This window comes from Centroberyx affinis, unplaced genomic scaffold, assembly GCF_046629955.1.
Source record: "Centroberyx affinis isolate AG114_WGS23_722 - 3 ecotype Tasmania unplaced genomic scaffold, CSIRO-AGI_Caff_v1 ptg005491l_1, whole genome shotgun sequence".
Lineage (NCBI taxonomy): Eukaryota > Metazoa > Chordata > Actinopteri > Beryciformes > Berycidae > Centroberyx > Centroberyx affinis.
The window spans coordinates 81,800-88,872 of NW_027282755.1; the positions used below are offsets into that span (position 1 = coordinate 81,800).

General features: G+C 46.3%; 1 pseudogene; it reads left to right on the forward strand.

Moving 5' to 3' along the window:
• Positions 1-4,976: 4,976 nt before the first annotated feature.
• LOC139667400 (octapeptide-repeat protein T2-like) lies at positions 4,977-5,484 on the forward strand (annotated as a pseudogene).
• The last annotated feature ends 1,589 nt before the right edge of the window (positions 5,485-7,073 follow it).

Consider the following 7,073-nt stretch of genomic DNA (forward strand, 5'->3'; position numbering starts at 1 on the left):
GCTTTTTTTCAGCCACAATGTGAATGTGTGCTTCTGTTCTATTAGATTAAAAAAAACACACAGGCAGGAAAAAACGGTCGGTTCTGAAAACACTGGAACCGGTTCCTCAGTGGAACCAGTGGCCAGTTGCATAAAGATAGACCCAGTCTTAGACTTAAATGTGGCCTTAAGTCAAACTTGCTATTGACGCTTATATTTACCTGTTCCTACTACTTCTTGATTGCTGTAGATCTCTAATGGGTTGTTTCTGTCTCTAAAGACTCTCTCTCTTCTTCAGGCTCTTCCCAAAAACCAAAGATTTGGCATCTTGCATGAAACAGCTTCAGTATTTAAACTTCCCGCTCTGACAGTTAGGCCGACTCGTTGCCATAACAACAAAGTTCTTAACTCAAGATTAGCCGGGGGGAAGGTGGCTAACATTCCTACCTCAAAATAAGTCAGTAGTAATATTTAAGTAACAGACAGTCTTAATTAGCCGAGTCCAACCTGAGAATCTAAGACCAGTCTAAGGCTTAGACTAGTCTTAAACTAGCTTTATGCAGCTGAGCTCAGGTCTCAAATCCCAACCGCATCAGTAATGTGCAAAGTAATCTCATGTGATATTAACTTCAGTTTCAGCGTACAGGAGCAGCTCAGGACTTTCTTACCTTGTACTCAGCCGGCAGATCGTGAACCGATAATCCTCCGCTGCTCTGACCGACCACCTGCAGAGTCATGCAGGGAGGACGGGTTTCATTACAACATGCATCATATATTCAACAGTGCTGACACGATGAGTCGATTAATCGATAGACAGAAAATGAAGCGATACAAATTTTGATAATCGCTTAATCCTTTGAGTCATTTATCTGTCATTTAGTCATTTTTCTGCTGTAGTAATCACTAATGAGACTCTTGACCATCACAGTTTCACAAGCTCTCCATCCAAATTATATTATTGTCACTTTGTAATGACATTTTTAAATTGTTTTTTACATTCTAGCAGCCAATGGCATCGCTAGAAAGATTTGAGTCTCAGAAATAAACTGAATTCTGCACAGTCAGACTTTGTTGTCACTGAACTTTTATTGATCACATCGTATCCTGGTTGTATTGAATCCTGAACCACATATCGCTTATCGACTTGTATCAGGAGATAGGACATATTGCCCCATCGCTACTTATGAGTCATCTTCAAACTGACCTGCCGCAGCTTGGCCTTCAGCTCCGGACTGATGGTACCGGCGACTCCGTTTTCCAGGATCCGCTGGCGAAACTCCTCCTCCAGCTGAACGACCGATAAGATTGAAGCAGAAAACAGCAGGGATGAGACACGGTGGTACTAGAGCTGATTGATTTTTTCCCTCACCGCACAAATTAGCGAAGCCGTTCAAACCGTCACCGTAACCGCCATAAAAAAAATAATAATTTAAACCTCAGAACAGTGTTACAGTTGTTGTAAGTGCTCGCCACTTGTTGCTGTCCCGGTTGTATTTAGTCACTCTGCCAAACGCCTCCGAGACTCCTAACTGACGTAGTGCCGAGCCGGGACGTCCCGAGGCAGATGGGGTGCCTTTCATTGTATCGTATATGCGGCACACTGGCATCCAAAGTCTTTGGCTTTCCCTCTTCATCGGGCTCAAAGCCAAAATGTTCCCAAAAAGGAGAAGTCAGGTTGGGTTTCGCTACAAGATCCATGTTTTTAGCCTAATTTGAAGCGAGAACTTTCCGTTTTGGAACATAAACAATAGGCCTTAAATAAATGAAAAAAAAAAAAAAAACCCAGCGGTGAAGCAGTGATCAGCTTGACTCTGCAGTGGGCGTGATGTGATTACGTTACCACGGTAATGCGGTAACCGTGGCAGCTCCAGGTGGTACGACTGCACAATAGATCACAGATATCGTACATCGTGATTTTATGTTTCTTCGATTAATAATCATGTGATTCGATGCAATATTGGAATGTTTGTTCATTTTTGAATCCGCTGAAAGTCCCGGTGTGGTTTATCAAGCGCTTCCATCACTCCTGACTAATCTTTAAATGTGCAATGTGCACCATGTGACCAAAACTAAAGTTCAGATGAAGCAGCAGAGAAACCTGACAGAGAGAATCTGTGGAAAAGAACGGATCGGATCGGCTCGACGTTAGAGAGGAAAACCCGGAAAACGTTTCAGTTCCTGACGGTGGATCATCGTCTCATCTGGAGACTCTTTGGTTTGAAACCAGATGACAAACAACAACAGATTCTGACAGTTTTCCTTCAGGTTGTTTGCAGGTATCAGTTTTCTGTTTCCTGTCTCATATTTTGTATCGAGCACCTTGTTCATGTTTCAGGGGCGGACACACAGCCTCTCTGTCTTAAACGTGAACAAACCTTGAGGACAGATTTCTGGAAGAGCTGTCCTTCCTGGCAGGGATCCGGTTCGGCTTCCCGGTTCTTCACAGAAACCTCCGACCTGCCGACGGCAGCTGACCCATTATGGACAGGGCCCAAAGGATTCTGGGTAAGGGGAGGTGTTGGAGGACTCTGGTTCACTGGGACTAGAGTTGGAGTAAAACCATCAAGAGAAGGTGCAAAAAGATTAAACGATTCTACACCAGGAGGGAAAACGATGTAGCAGATGCTGACAGCCACTATATTAACAGAGAATTGTTTTTAAACTTTCACTATCCAAATCTTGAATTTATGAATGTTAAAAACCTCTACTAGAGTGACACAACACACCATGACCACAGTAAGAGGTGTAATGATAATCCTAATCATCCTAATCAGCATAATCCACCTATAAAATGCTCCAGCTTCACATCCAGTTCCACACATTCACACTGGGATCTGCCCAGTAAAACCACAGTCTGCTACTGGTGGACACTCTGCAGCTCCACTAAGCAAGCTGGGTGTTTAGTGCCTTGTTTATGGTCAGAGCACATTATACGACTATCAAAATCCCAAATCGCTGTACTGATCTCATTAAACAAATGCTTTTCTATCTTGCGAAAACAACTGTGAAAGATGTTGGTGGGTTTTGGCGTGACGTGACAGTGCCAGACGCAGCTCAACACAGAACAGCAGCTTTCTGGTTTTGTTGCTGTGTGCTCATGTGTGCAGAAAAGAAAAAGAGGGCAGGAACGACCATCAGCACTGACTGGGCTCCGACATGAGGGGGTTGTTTCCGATCTCACAAACTTGTCTAGGACAGCTAAATCCCTTGCCTGGGTCCAGACCTTTGACTCCGCCCACTCCACCAGTCGACTGATTCTGGTCTGGCATCGTGACATGAAACAGCGGTTACTCGGCTGAAAAACGATCGGTCCAATGAGCGCCGGGGGAAACTAATGATTAGCCAATCAGAGCCACGGGCGGGACTAATGCTGTTGTCGAACTGTTGTCAAGCTGTGCGCCGGAACCAAGGAGGAGTAATAACAACAATGGCGACCGCTATAGACAAGATAGACGCTGCTATCCAGGCAGTTCTAAATCGAAAGTAAAAATCGGAAATACTTTGTTTTTACTTCGCTCTGTGTTGTCAAAGATGCTCTATACTTTCTGAACCGTCTCTGGTGTTGTCATGGCTACGCATCAGTGTCGACTTAAAATGACGTTAGATTCAGGCGGATACGTCGGTCTCTAGTGATCGGTTAGGGAAAATCGAATCCCCCTCCCCCACGGAAATCGGTTAGAGTGGAGGCAATGTCAGACTGAAGATGGAGATGGAGTGGAACGAGTTGACAGTTCTGTCTGCTATCAGGCTACTAAATCCCAGTTTTTGTCGTATAGTGTATAGCGTCTCAACAGTAGATGCTGAGGAACACATTCACTTCCTCAGGCAGCACCGGGACTCAAACCACTGACCTGTGTCACAAGCCCGTCTCTCTAACAACCCACCTGGGTATTTTGTCGCCGTCGGTGATATGGCGCCCCCCGGCCCTCTGCGGGGCGGCGAGGTTCTGGCCGGTTCTGGCTTCACGGGTCCGGTCCTCCTGGGTGCGGGCGGTCGGACCGGCGGCCGCTCCCTCAGCGTCAGGACGGAGCCCAGTCTGCTCTGCTGCACCTGCACCAGGTCCGCCGCCGCCTCCAGCATCTCCCCGGTGGAGTAGAAGCCGTAGCTCTGGACGCGCAGCGGGCGGCCGAAGCAGCGCAGGAAGGCGGCGTCCAGCTCCGACAGCCTGAGCCCGCCCTGCAGGAGCCACACAACCCGCCGGGTTTCTACCAGGGCTACGTGGTTTTCTTTAAATATTTATACTGCTTTTTTTTTTTCTTTCAATATTGCAATTGCACTATGAATTAGGGCTGGGCGATATGGACAAAATCAAATATCATGATGTTTTTGACCAAATACCTCGATATCGATATTGCAACAATATTGTAGGGATGACTATTGGTGCTTTCACAAAATATTTACACAATGAGATTTTTGATAAATAATCATCAGTAATGTGGATATAATGACTAAGTGGGTAAAGGCAAATAATAGAACAGCTAGAACAGTCTGGTAAGTTCAGAAAATGACATCACTTTACTGTAATACAGCCTTTAAAACCAGGAAAAGACACTTATGCCATATCACGATATTACGATATCCAAAATCTAAGACGATATCTAGTCTCATATCACGATATCGATATAATATCGATATATTGCCCAGCCCTACTATGAATTATGATAAATGTGGCCATGGGAAATCAGGAAACTCCTGTCCATGACCAACACAATATCCAAATGATACTAGGGTGTGATTTTTTATCTTGTTAGAGGGAAAGATGCTTCCAGACGCTCGTCAGTTCCTACCTGGGACAGCAGGAGGCGCAGCTGGGCCCTCAGCTGGGCGGGGAGCGCCGGGGGGGCGGGGCCCCGTCTGGGGAGCACCACAGCGGGGGAGAAGTGGGTGTAACGGGGGGAGAAGAAGCTGACTCCTCCCTTCTTTTTCTCGTTCTTGGACTTGCGCTGCCGGGCCACCAGCTCCTCGATGCAGCGGGTCGACTCGTCACCGACGGCTGCAGCGAGGAGAGAGGAGGAGAGAGGAGGAGAGAGGAGGAGAGAGGAGGAGAGTGGAGGAGAGAGGAGGAGAGAGGAGGAGAGAGGAGGTGAGAGGAGGTGAGAGGAGGAGAGAGGAGAGAGGAGGAGAGAGAAGGAGACAGGAGGTGAGAGGAGGAGAGAGGAGAGAGGAGGTGAGAGGAGGAGAGAGGAGAGAGGAGGTGAGAGGAGGAGAGAGGAGGTGAGAGGAGGTGAGAGGAGGAGAGAGGAGAGAGGAGGAGAGGGGAGGAGAGAGGAGAGAGGAGAGAGGAAGAGAGAGAAGGAGAAAGGAGGAGAGAGGAGGAGAGAGAAGGAGAGAGGAGGAGAGTGGAGGAGAGAGGAGGAGAGAGGAGGTGAGAGGAGGTGAGAGGAGAGAGGAGGAGAGAGCAGGAGAGAGGAGAGAGGAGGAGGAGAGAGGAGGAGAGAGAAGGAGAGAGGACGAGAGAGGAGGAGAGAGGAGGAGAGAGAAGGAGACAGGAGGTGAGAGGACGAGAGAGGACGAGAGAGCAGGAGAGGGCAGGAGAGAGGAGGAGAGAGGAGGAGAGTGGAGGAGAGAGGAGGAGAGAGGAGGAGAGAGAAGGAGAGAGGAGGAGAGAGGAGGAGAGAGGAGAGAGGAGGAGGAGAGAGGAGGAGAGAGGAGGAGAGAGAAGGAGAGAGGAGGAGAGAGGAGGAGAGAGAAGGAGACAGGAGGTGAGAAGACGAGAGAGGACGAGAGAGCAGGAGAGGGCAGGAGAGAGGAGGAGAGAGGAGGAGAGTGGAGGAGAGAGGAGGAGAGAGGAGGAGAGAGGAGAGCGGGTTCTGAACCGGTCTGCATCAGGGAGTTCCCACCAGCCAAACACATCATGTCTGTCACTAGCTGTGGTCACATGAGCCCAAGCTTCTTCACTCTGAATCAAATCATTTGGATTGAACATTCCCACATGAGTGTTTATATGAGCATTAAATAAAATGATCGCATAAGGTGTGTGTTCACATGCTCCACAGTGTGTAAGCAGAATAAAAGTTCCTGATATCCTCACAATACAGAATCTAGCACTCTAACATGGGCTTATGTTCTTAACAGAGGGACCTGCACTTGGCACTGTTATATTTCACTGCTGTTCTTTGTGATGAAGCAACAGTTTCATCAGAACTTAAGACTCCAACTATTATTAAACAGGCGAGTGCTGGATGAGCTTCAGCCAGCTGCCTCTTCAGAATGGGATTCTACCAGACTGAACATACGTGTGCCATAGAGTTACATGTTGCATGTAGTGTGTACAGTGAGAGCGGTATCCCGTTCCAAACATGACACAGTTTTGTTTTGCACCCGCAATGATTCAAATTCTCTGTTTACATGACGAAATGTTATCCATCAAACAGATTATAAAAGCTTTATACTGCCGCTCTCAAACAGAATGAAATTTAATCCAGAACGGGCCGGTTTATTCTGATTGAGGTGATTACATCAGCCATTTTTATTCTGATTTAGCTTCTGATTCTGATTATTAGTGGAATAAAAGGCTCCATGTAAACGCAGCTACTACCTGTTAAGTTAGTGTGTGTTCAGATGCATTTAAAAAAGCACGGTGCCACACTGCTATGTGCCTCTGTGCAGCACACTTCATATTCATATTTTCTTCATATTTCCCACAGCGATTGTGGACTAAACATAGGGCTGGGCTTATTCAATATTATTGTTTATCATCTTTCAGTGGAATCATATCGTGATGATATGAAGATATTTTAATATCGTGACACACATTTCTGCTGTCTGAATTGATGATGACAAGCAAATTTTACTTAAAAACTCTTATAAAAGGAGGTATGGTAGGAATAATATTTGAAAATTTCAGTTTTGTTTGACATCACACCTAACATTATCATTCGGTTCAATGAGATGAACATTAATTTGATTATTTAACATGATTTTGCATACATGAACCATATCGTGATATATATTGATATCGAGACAAATCCTTATGATTATCATATTGATGTCAACCATATCGCCCAGCCCTAACTAAACATCAAATGGCAGCAATGCTAACTTCACAGCCTACAAACTTAGGTCAGACTTCGCCTCTCTGTTGCCTGGATGCC